This window comes from Cajanus cajan, chromosome 11, assembly GCF_000230855.2.
Source record: "Cajanus cajan strain Asha chromosome 11, NIPB_CcT2T_4, whole genome shotgun sequence".
Lineage (NCBI taxonomy): Eukaryota > Viridiplantae > Streptophyta > Magnoliopsida > Fabales > Fabaceae > Cajanus > Cajanus cajan.
Genome location: NC_138527.1, coordinates 42,602,504 through 42,615,021, shown reverse-complemented (window position 1 = coordinate 42,615,021; position 12,518 = coordinate 42,602,504).

Sequence of the window (12,518 nt, the reverse complement as noted above, 5' to 3'; positions counted from 1 at the left end):
CCTGGATTTACTTAACTTTTTGTGTCTTAATATTTCATTAATTTCATCTGTTAATTTATGTGTCTACGCGTGTGTATATGTATGGAATATAATTGGTGGGTTTGGGGGTCATGATGTACTTCAAAATATTTCCACATGTTAGAAAATATCTTCAAATGGATAGTGATATTGAAATTTTCATCTTTCAGAATATCCATCTAGTTGATTCACTACTGTCTCAGCTTGCACTGGATATACTTTTTTCATGTTAAAATCATTGTTTAGAATTATGAATTTAGGTTGATGCAGATATAACTAGTAATGACTCAAAAGATATTAAATGAATTTTATGTTTTTAACATAATTAGTCACTGATTAGTAATGCTTGTAATGTATATAATTGCGCTAATTACTCTTAAAGAGAATTTTATGTTTTATCACTTTTGAGTATAATTATTTCTCTCAAAGAGTACTTGTAGTATACTAACATTCGTTGGTTCAATTGGTGTTGTACTTTGTTTTCAAATTTCAAAGTTTTAAGTTTGATAAAAAAAATAACAGCAAGAAAGATAGTCTTAATGTAATTAAGATCTCAAGAGAGGTAAAAGTAAAGTAATAAAAGTAATGATATTTCAAAATTCATAATTTTTTAAAAGAATCACGATAAATTTTTGTAAAAAATGCTCAACATTAGGATATATGAATTGAAAAAAGTGAGATAAAGAAAAAGAAAATAATTGATAGATGTAATAAATGGCATGATAAAAACAACTAGGTAAAAATGTAATATAAAAATTGAGTGTATAATAATAATAACTATTTCTCCAATTTTCACTATATAATTTACTCAACTTATACAAATTGTACTTTAAGAGTATGTTGGTTTAAGAAAATGGTTTGGTGTTGGATTATATATTTTTTTATCTAGAACATTCAAGTATGTTTAATTTCTATCTATCTTAAGGTTAACTTGTTTAAATATATGCACGTATTTATGATTAGACTTGTCTTGAATTTTTTGTATTGAGAGTCAACATTATTGTTCATTATATTCGGGATAATGGTATATCTTGGTTTAATAATTTACTTTTGTAATTTTCTCTTCAATTTTAAAAGTCTTAGATGTTTGATTAAATAGAAATAAATAGAATATTGATTATTAATAAAATTAAACAGAATATTTTTAATTTATATTTATTTATAAATTTATTCTGAATTAAAAAATAAAGTAATGTACAAGAAGTTCTCAATCTATTCAAATTGGTTAGTTTGTTAAGTTTAAATTTCTTTTTGAATTGTCAAAAATCCAACCCACTTTAAGAAATACGGCTATAATTTATTTTAACTTATTTAACAAATATGTATAACTTCTCCTTGCCAGGCTTAGAACAATATAATATATTTTCATCCCTACTAAAATACCATTTTGTTTTGGTTACACCAACAAAAGAAAATACCTTTTTCTCTTTTTCTTTTTGTTTTTGTTAAACCCGGGTTCATTGATTCTGCACAAAACTTGGGATAACACCCTATCGTATAACTTGGAAATGGTGCTTGCTCAGATCGCTGCCTCCCAATACAGAACGAGAAGACTCTAATAAACTCATAAGTGGCTCTTACATTCAAAACAAATAATGTATTTGTGACAAACAGGGACTAATTAACCAAGTAAACCAAACTTGCATGATTATACATATAAAAGTTTGTAACAATGGTTGAAGAATTCAAAATATTTTTTCTATTACAAGTATAACATTTAATATCTTGTACTTTAATTTTTCTGTTCGCTATTTTCTTAACAATTGTCCCAAATTAACAAAGCCGTACATATAAATAACATAATTAACATACGGTTCAAGTAGAAGTATGATCATTGTCTTCAATGTCTTGCAATCTTGAATTTTCACCCTCAAAACTTACAAGATTTTACTATTTCCGTCAAATATAAGATTCACAAAATCTTGTTAACAGAAAATGATTGGACCCCTTCGGAAGCTTTCCGAAAATCTAAGAGCTATGCATAAGTTTCGAAAAAAATCTGAATGCTGCTCTGAGCTAGTTCAAATGTGGATCGACACAATTTTCTGATTTTTTTCTTTTCTTAATGTGACTCATTTTACATCACCATCACGCAGAGTTGATGATTTGCTGTCACAAGACCAATTTATGGCTGGAACGACCATTCGTAATGCGTAACATAACAACCAAAATTGGAATACCTTTGCACAGTCCCCCCCTTGAGATGATGCAATCAGTTTGGCGTTTATATGTTGAAAAATCAAAAGAAGAAAATACAGGGATTAAATATCACAGGCTGCTTAAAATGAACCGAAAATATGTTGAAATTTCAAATGTTAGTTCTTAATAAATGTGAAAGAAAATAGTTTAACTATTGAGCATGAATTGACAAAGCAATAATGATAATAACGAAAGGAGTTAAAAAAAACAAAAAAAAAAAAACATATGGAACCTAGTTCTAAAATAAAAATATATATTAAATAATAATTTCACCAACAAAATCTTCCTAACATGATAACATCAATAGAAATCAATTAACAAAGCATGAAAATCACTAAAGGTATAAAGTAGAAACTAACATGATAAATCCAAAAAATGGTACCTAGCACAAATAATAGAAAAGCTTAAATCATCAACAAAATATATTAAAATAAAGAATTGTCTATCAAGAATAACGTACTACAATTTCAACAAAAACGAAGTATGTTTTTTTTTTTTTTTTAAAGATAAGAAAGATTACAAAGATAGTTGCAATGAGAGTTGAACATAGGTCCTCATGTTTCTAATTACTCCAACTCCCCCCACCTAATCACTAGGCTAATCCTAGTGGTCAAAACAAAGTATCTGTATCAAAATCACGAGTTAAAAACCACTTTTTCCTCCTCTCACACAATTTCTTTTTTATTTTATTTAATTATAATATTTGTAAGAAACACTGTTACTTGTATTAATCAATGTTGATAAATTTTTTTTATAATATTTTTAACTTTATAATTGTATAACATACTTAATTCGCATTTGTGTGACAAGTCACTTTATGTTTGTTTTATAAAAATCAATAAGAAAAAAACTCTTAAGAAATTGTAACACTAAACATTTTTATTATTTATTATTGATTTTTTTAAAATTATATGTTGTGGTGATTTTTGTAACAACTAGTCATGCTCCATACAATTATAGATCAACTACTAGCAATGGAAAATTATATACAATTACCTAAGGTTAACATGTAACAATTCCTGTAAAACACAATAATAATATAAATATATGTATATGGATAAAAACCTACGTAAAATAAAGCTTCTTATGGATAAAAGTTTCAAGTTTAATCTTGTCCTACTCCCATGTATACAATAATCCAAAGCAACTGAAATGTAACCCTATCTAGCTAAATCGCCATCCAACAACATGGCTCTCCACATGTGAAACTTCTTAAGCCTAACCTTGTTCTACTTCCATGTAAATATAATCATCGTAATCCAACCACTAGAAAAAACATGCAAGGGTAAACTAGTGTTCAAAAGAATAATCATACACCAAGTGTAAAAATAAACAACTATACTACAAATAACAACATGCAAACCAAACATCATATACCTCATGGCTCACATCATATCAACACAACATAAATATCACAACATGGCATTTCACACCTTACAAGTTAGGCAAATTAACAACATATGATAATTCATATTTCACCACATCATTGTCATTCAACAATCAAACCGCACAACATATGAACAACACCAAAATCACCACATCATATGCACTACATCTCAACTACATGTGTCATGACCCATTCACTAACGAAGATCTCTTATAACCAAAGTAAACAGTTTAAGTAATTTAACTCTACCAAATCAACCGATATTTTTTATACTTGTTAGACCAACAATCAATTAGGATACTAATCCTTACAAAATGAATTCTTGGATGTTGCCTCTCAAATTAGGAAAGTCCAACACTACTATTAGGTATAACATAACTTGGATATAAGTCTATTACAATATTGACATGCATAAATCAAGTCACATGTGAATTCAATCCACTAATTACCCACATGATACTACACACTTTTTCAGTAATCAATTAAGGGTTTAACCCTTGACTTCATACCTTATTTAACATTGACTAAGCTAGTTAAAAGATTAAAAAAATGATTAATGATATAATTAGAAGACAGTAACCAATGTCCACTTAATTACAAAAAACCATCAAAAGGAAGATTAAGCTAGTTAAAAGATTAAAAAAAATAAATTTTTTAATATAAATGACCAGTAATTATAAGTAAAAATTAACATTGAGTTTACATGATGATGTTGGTAGTATAGATGCAATTATGTCTATATTTGTTTTATGATTATCATTTTAAATACTAACTTACCTTGTATATTTCCTTGTAATTTGATTGTGACAACCATATTTATATTGGAAGAGGATAGAGATAGGCCAAAGACAGATGTTGAGTTGGGATTTAGGTTACATCTTTAATTTTTGGATTACTATATATACATATTTGTGTACATGATATGTTGTAGTTTCAGTGAGAAACATTTACTCTTTTGGTTGATTTTATTCTTATACACACGTACACACACATATGTATTATTACATATATTCTCCAGTAATTGTTTGCATGTTAATCCCAAATAGTTACTTTTACGTTTTCACTACTAATAATTGAATCGTTAAGTGTAAAGGTTATGACGAATCGTTATAAAAATAACAAATAGATTTCAATAGATTATGTAGTAGATAAAAACTAACAATACATTCTTTATGAACTTCAATCAATCATATAATAAAAGAGTGCTAGTAACACATTTTATAACTCACTTTTTAACGGACTTTCTTTTATTAGTTAAAATTCATCTCGAGTTACAAAATCATGAGAAAAATTTATTAAACGAAGTGTGAAACTTATTAAATTTTATAATTTCTAATAATTCCAACTAATAAAAAAAATATACTTAAAAAATGTGTTTAAGAGAGTGTATCATCATACTCCTAAATTTCTCTATACAATATTTATTTTTTATTATTTAAAAATTAGTGGATGCCTCACTTGAGAATCGTCTTACCCAAGATATAAAAGTATAAAAAAAAATATAAAAAAATAAGACAAGTCATATTTTAAATGTTTTAAAGATTTTGAGTTAATATATAAAGTCACTATAGCATTATAATTACTTTATTAACATTACGATGGTTTGAATGAAATTAAATTTGAGTCTATTAAAATAGATTTTTAATTTAAATTTTATGAATAAAAAATTTATTGTGAGAACAAACTTTCTTAAAGGCGACAATTAGATTATTCTACGTAAACTAATTATCAACAAAATTAATCGATACCATACAGTTATTTAAAAGTACGTCAATATTTCTGGAAATCAGTTTTTAACTTGGAATTTTGGAATCATATTTAAAAACATTATGGCATCATGATTGATTAATCCTTCCTTTTAACGCAGGAGCATGTGGGATCCGTGGTTCCTATCACCTAAATTTGCCTTTCAAATTTCCAAGCTTGTTAAGAAAAAAATAAACAATCAAACAAAAAAGAAAAAAGGTTTTTGGTAAATCAGTATCTTATTATCGATTGAATAAAACAAAAACAAAACAACCACATGTAGTCAGTGCCAGCACCCTCTAGAAAGAATGAGGAAAAAGATTATTTATAAAGTTGATATATACATTTGAATGGACAAACACTTGATAAACAACACATAGAAAATGAGGATATCTGTCGACAGGGTCGCAAAGTAAGATTAATTAAAGGGTCCTTATGTATGTGTTACTTACTCTTTTGTTTTAGAGGATGATGATGACATAGTGCAAAGAAGAGACTGGTGATTGAGACTAACTAAATATCTCACCAGCCTTAATTGGGACTGAGGGCCACACCCAGACACATGGGATGGTCGGGGCATTAAGATCCCTTAATACTGACACGTGGCACAGATGTATGTAATATCAACTCAAGGAAGGAGAAAATAGATGAACTAAATAATATGTTAAAAAATAATTCAAATTTGTTATGTTACTATTTTAATTTATATAATATTTATGAAAAATATTTATTTTATATAATTAAATTTTATAATAAATAAATGTTTTATTCATTCTTGTATAAAAAAATTAATTTTGTAACAACTCATTATAATCTTTATATTTAGTGGAATCGTCGATTAATAACCAAATTAGACTACTTAAAATTATACATTCACAAAATATTTGGATATATAATATATATATTATATATAAGTGTGAAATAACTATACAAATATAAACAATATATGTACAGTAATTTATGTACAGTAATTTAGTAAATTCAAATATAAATCCTAAGTGTCGGTTAAGAGATAATTATACAAAATTACTCAAAAGTAGCACCAAAATACAACAAAAGCCATCATCCACTTCATATTCTTTACTAGCACACCTCAACAAAACTTATTTATATTTTGTTCTCATTATTTATATTTTGTTCTCATATCAAGTATTATCATCGCAATTCTAAGTCATATGAAAAACACGAAAGGATAAGCTTGTGAAACAAAATAATTGTACAACTACAATATCAATATCAACTTAAGCATCATGAACAACAACATCCAATCCACTTGACACCAATACTACTCATATAACTTGCAACATAAACAACTTAACAACTTTATCTTAACAATATAATCATCATACGATAATATACAACTAATATGTTATCATGCATATCAGCTACAAAGATGTCCAACAACAGAAGTGAGAAAATTAAATGGTTAGACCTTGTCAAATCATAATGTTTGATCTATCTCAACTTGGTCAGGTATAGAAAACTTAAATTGATTTCTCTAGTTTTGCTACTTAAACTAAGAAGTCTAGTATTATTGTCAAAGTATAATAGTTTAGGCATGAATCTATCACGATATTAGTTTGCAACACTAAGTTACATATGAGATTAGGCCACCAACTGCCCTCCAAGTACTATGTCCCTCCAATACTAGGTTAGAGACTAAGTTCCCAATATGTTAATTCTACTCAATTGGTCACTTTATACATGTATGTCTCGATTTTGCTTACATATGAATATCACAAAAAACCTATAGGGGACAATTGAAAAACAACTTATCCATTCAGATGTCAACTTATTTACTGAAGGATTTCAATCAACTCTTGAAGCATTGCAACATATATTTACACAATGCCATATTCTAATTTTCAAAAACAACTTTACTCTCATCTAATTTTTATGTATCATAACTAAGACATGTATCTAATCCACATGTCTATAACTTAACAACTTGACAAATTTAACAACTTGTCAGCATACAACTTCACAACTCTATCAACTTATAGCCTTTCACAACTTATACAACTTTTTCATTAATCAATTTTCATCTTAACAACATAAATATCATCACACAATGTATTAACTCACAACATATAGATCCATCATCATACATCATCATTCATGCAACTTATTCATCATTTTTTAACTACAAAACAACTTAAAACAACAATCTTCCAACATGAAACTCGCGCCTGACATCACTCATAGACTCTTAATGCTATTGAGGCAAGGGAACTCTCTATCTTACTCACACCCAACGCCAAACTACATGTGCCCGGTGTTGTTAAAACAAAGAGTCTCCCACTTTCTCGCATTTGGCATGACAAAACCCATATCTGGTCACAATTAGGTAGAGGGTCCTTGCCTCACTCATACTCAGCGTCACTCCATTAGCACCCAATGCGAATCTAGACAAAAATGAGTCTCTCTCATCACATCCAGCACCATTCAACCCACACCCTGTTTTATTCTAACCTAAAATAATTCTTTCTTCTCACGTCCAACACCATCAATCACGTGCTTGATGTGAGCAAGATAAAGACCTCTCTTTGGAGTAACGTCCGATGCCTTGAAGGTGAACCCAACACGATATTAGTCTTTGGGTTCTTAGAAAACTTCTTACTATCTTTTCTCTATAACTTTTAAAACATAAGTTACGAGGTCTAAAACTTACAAAAGTTTCTCTTATACCTTCTTGAGCTGACTTAAATTATCTTTAGTTCAGTTGTTTAGAGATCAACTTATTTTCAGGATCCCTTGACCCATAGTTCTTAACAACGATTGACATCTAAAGAACAAAAATTCTCATAATTGATAAAATAATCACAAAATCAACAATGTTAAACTTTTATTACTTCTCTATTTTTACAATATATTTTTTAATTATATTTTGCATTAATATTTTTATAAATATTATCAATTAATTAAAAATATTTTTTTTGAAGTTCATTAAATAAACTCTTTTTTTTTCTTCTTAAATTAAGATTGGAAAATATCGATAGACACAAATTTCAAATGATGTTTAATTAAATGGGAAACAAATAAGCGAAGAAATAGATGATTAATTTTAAAATATTAAAAGGAGTTTTTGAAGAAAAATTAATTTAAATTATTGAAAAATTTAATATCATTGACTAAATCAATATTTTAGCTTGTACAATGCATATGCTAAATATTTATTATATCACTAAAATTTATAAATTATATATGCATATAAATATTATACTTAAATATATAAATTGTATTTATATATATGATAAATAATTTATATTATAGCACAAAATTATTTTTATCTATTAATAATTTACTTTAAAAATATTAAAATTTAATTCATAAATAAAAACAAAATTAGTTAAAAATTTTAAGAATTATTTCAATTTCTCTCATAAAAAAATTCTAAAAATACTCTTATGTAAAATAGTTAATCGAATTTAATATATAAAAATTGATTAACTAATATTTTTAAAAAAATGTACAATGATATGTACAAAGGGATGCAATACTTTTGAATATATAAATTAAATTATAATTATAATTTGTATCAAATAATTATTTTAAATATACAAATTATATTTTAGATTTATGATAACAAAAATTGATATTGTGTTACAAAGATATTTTAAAATATTAGTATTTTTTAAAATTATTGGAATTTAATTTAAAAAAAGATAAAAGAATAAGTTAAAACATATAAGAGACTAAGAAAAAATCACAAAAAAACTCTTCTTAAAAATATATTGCTTTTAAAAGAATAACTCCTAAGCACACTCTAAATTAAAATAGTTATTTTAATTTATATATACAAAATTTAATATTTTAACCATTACAATATATGGGATAATTTTTTAATTAATATAACTAATAATAATAATTAAAATTTTAATATATAAATTATGTTATAATTTAAATTTTAGTAAATAAATATTTTTAAGCATACAAATATTTGAAAAAAGCATAATGTTTATACCCAACTGTGTGAAAGTGAGGAACTCAGGCTTGCTGAGTCTCTTTCCTTGAAATTCCCATCCAATTTGAATCTTGTGCTAACTGTCCACTTCCACATTCAACAACTTTTTTAGCTTAGCTGCCATTAGTTACTACTTGGAAGAACTTGCTTCAAATTTGCACTACCAGTACCGTATGCATATGCATGTAGGTAAGTCGAGGCCTATACTATTACTTTGAAATATAGGGCCTAGCTAGCTATTGGTGGCAGGGCTTATTGAGTGAGTATATATTTGAATTGCTACTAGAGGCCAGTTTTACGTAGACAAAACCTTTTACCATAATCATATATGCTCTCTAGTACAATATATGTGGATTCCACACACAAGTAATAATCATAAACACAAGAACTTTTGGTAATCTATTTCTGATCTGGCTAAGCCTAAGTAGCTAAGCTACATCATTTTTATTTCGCCAGGACCATCCTTTGCACTTGCAATTTGCAATGAAGGACCTTTCAAATTACACAACACTGAACAAACTCACATTCTTGTTTGTTATTTGTCAATTTCCTACCAATTTGATTAACATTTGTGGATAAAAGCACTTTTTAGATAGCGTAGTTGGTTCATATCTTAAATAAATGTGATTTTTTATGTCTCATATTTGAATTTTCAACTAAAAAGATCGTACAATTTTTTTAAACTTTTCGTTTAACATAAAATGTTTTTAATTTAATATTAATAATTTTGTTTGAGTGTTTTTCTTTGCTTCAAATGAGACCAGAAGTATCTGCTATACAAAACAATCTTACTTAACCTAAACCAAAAAATGTAAACAGGAAAGTTTTTCCTCCAAATTAATAATTAAATTTCTACTAATAAAATATGATATAATTGTTTTAAACATATAATCAAGAGTCCTTTATTGAAAGTAATCGATCCTTTAAATAAATTTTAGTATTTCGATAAAATATCTTAGTTTTTTTTTATTTAAAGAAAAACCTTATTCAAATTTCGGCCTTAATTTTGTGTCACAATTCAAATTATCAAAGGTTTTTCGTTATGCTTCTTGCTAGGGATGAATTTAACATAGGATTCTTTGATATACAAGTACGACTTTATTATTTTAAACGCATCTACATTTTACATTTTTTTCAAATTTTTTTTTTATGTATAGATATTTTAGATTCCCATAGTTTATTTTGATGTGTAAGATTCTCTTTTGTGTTTCTGAGATATTATGAGATAATTAGACGATACTAGATTCTCACTTATTTAACGCTTGTATTAAAATATGACGGCAGCAAATTAAGAATGAGTATCGATCGCCAACCTCAATCGTGCATTGTGCATCTCTACATTGCTGATTATATCAAAATACTAATTTTAATTGTAACCATAATTAATTCTACAAAATCTAAAATCAATTCTATTAATACACATCTAAGCAGGGAATACTTCTTCATGTGTGTGTTTTTATTTTATTTTTTAACTTTTGCCCTTTATCACCCTTTATTAAGAGTTCTAGATATCTTAGGTTATATATATATATATATATATATATATATATATATATATATATAATTAATTTATTTTAAGAGTATATTTATTTATACTTATTTTATTTAATAATTTATATTTAATATCAAATTTTGACAATCTAATTATTATAGATCAAATTTATAAATTTTAAAAAATTTAAAAATTATTTATTATTTTATTTTTTTAATTTAAATTGACACATAATTATGAAAATATTTTATATGTTGATTTAAATTAATGAAATATAATATTAAATAGTTTTTAATTTTTTTAAAAAAATGATAGACTATTTGACATTTTTATATTAAATATAAATTAACTTATATTAATAAGTTTATATGATATGTTAATTTGAATTTTAAAATAAAGTATTATATAATTTTCAAATATTATATTGTATATTTAATTTATTTATTAAAATTTTTTAATTCAATCATTGAATTATTGAAAACATATTGTAGATCACAAGTTATTAAGTGAATTAATTCTTAATAGATTTATTTTTGAAATAGTTAGATCTCTCCCACATGTATAAGTAATCAAATATTTGAAATTTAATATAAGGGTGTATTAGGATTAGGATTCAATCAAAACTTTTTTTAATACAAAAAAGTCACGTGTTATCTAATCAAGACATTTTTCTAAGAGTATGTCAAAATTTTGTGGTATTTATTTAAGACAATCAATATTTTTTTAAGGAATTTGTCAAAATCTTATGATATTTAATTATTTTTTATTAAAAAAAATATATTGATATTAAAAATATAGAAATTTTAATGAATTTAAATATTAGATTTTGTGAAATTTTTTAGTATAATTTATATGTAATTAACTCATCAAATAATTACATCAAAACTTTTGAGATTTGGCATGACTTTTTTTCTTTTCTATTTCTATTGTTTCTTTCTGTCTCTTAAATCTTTTCCATTGCCTTTCTTGATTCTCTCTTGCTATTTATGTTTTTGTTTCTTCTTTTTTTCTCTAGTTTCATTTTTCTTTAGTTTTTATTCATCTCTCATTTATCTCTCTTTTTTTTTCTCTCCTCTTTCACCTTTATTATTTCTCTTTCTCTCCCTCTTTCTTCATTGTCTCTTTTTATTCATCTCTCTCATGTATCTTTTATTTTTCTTCTCCTGTGTTTTTTTAAAGCTATCAATTATTGTATACTTTATTAATATTTTTATTATTAAATATTTAAAATAATTTTTGAAACGTATATTAATAAGACTCTACAAGTATAGTAATGACCCTTAGAATGAAAATAAAGTTTTCAATTTATGTCATGTATCCTTAAGAAATATAATTAAAAGAATATTTAGTATTTTTAAATTACTCTTCACAATTTTTAAGTTAGGATCTCTATTTATGACATAAGTTAAACTTATATTAACAAGTAATACTACATAACTTCTTTCACAAAGAATGTCATTTTGATGAGTTTTCAATTGAATTAGTAGATAAATCTTTATCTTTATTGTTAACAATTAAAGAAAATCAAAATTTTAAACATATGGTTCAAACTTAAGTGCATGAAATAGAATCTATCAATACATGAAAGACTAGTATAACTTTAGATATGTAAAAAAAATGTTAGTCATAATGATATAAAAATCAATTATTTATCAAAAGATAGAGACAATTATTTATCAAAAGATAAAAAAGTTGTGTTAATTTTACTTTTT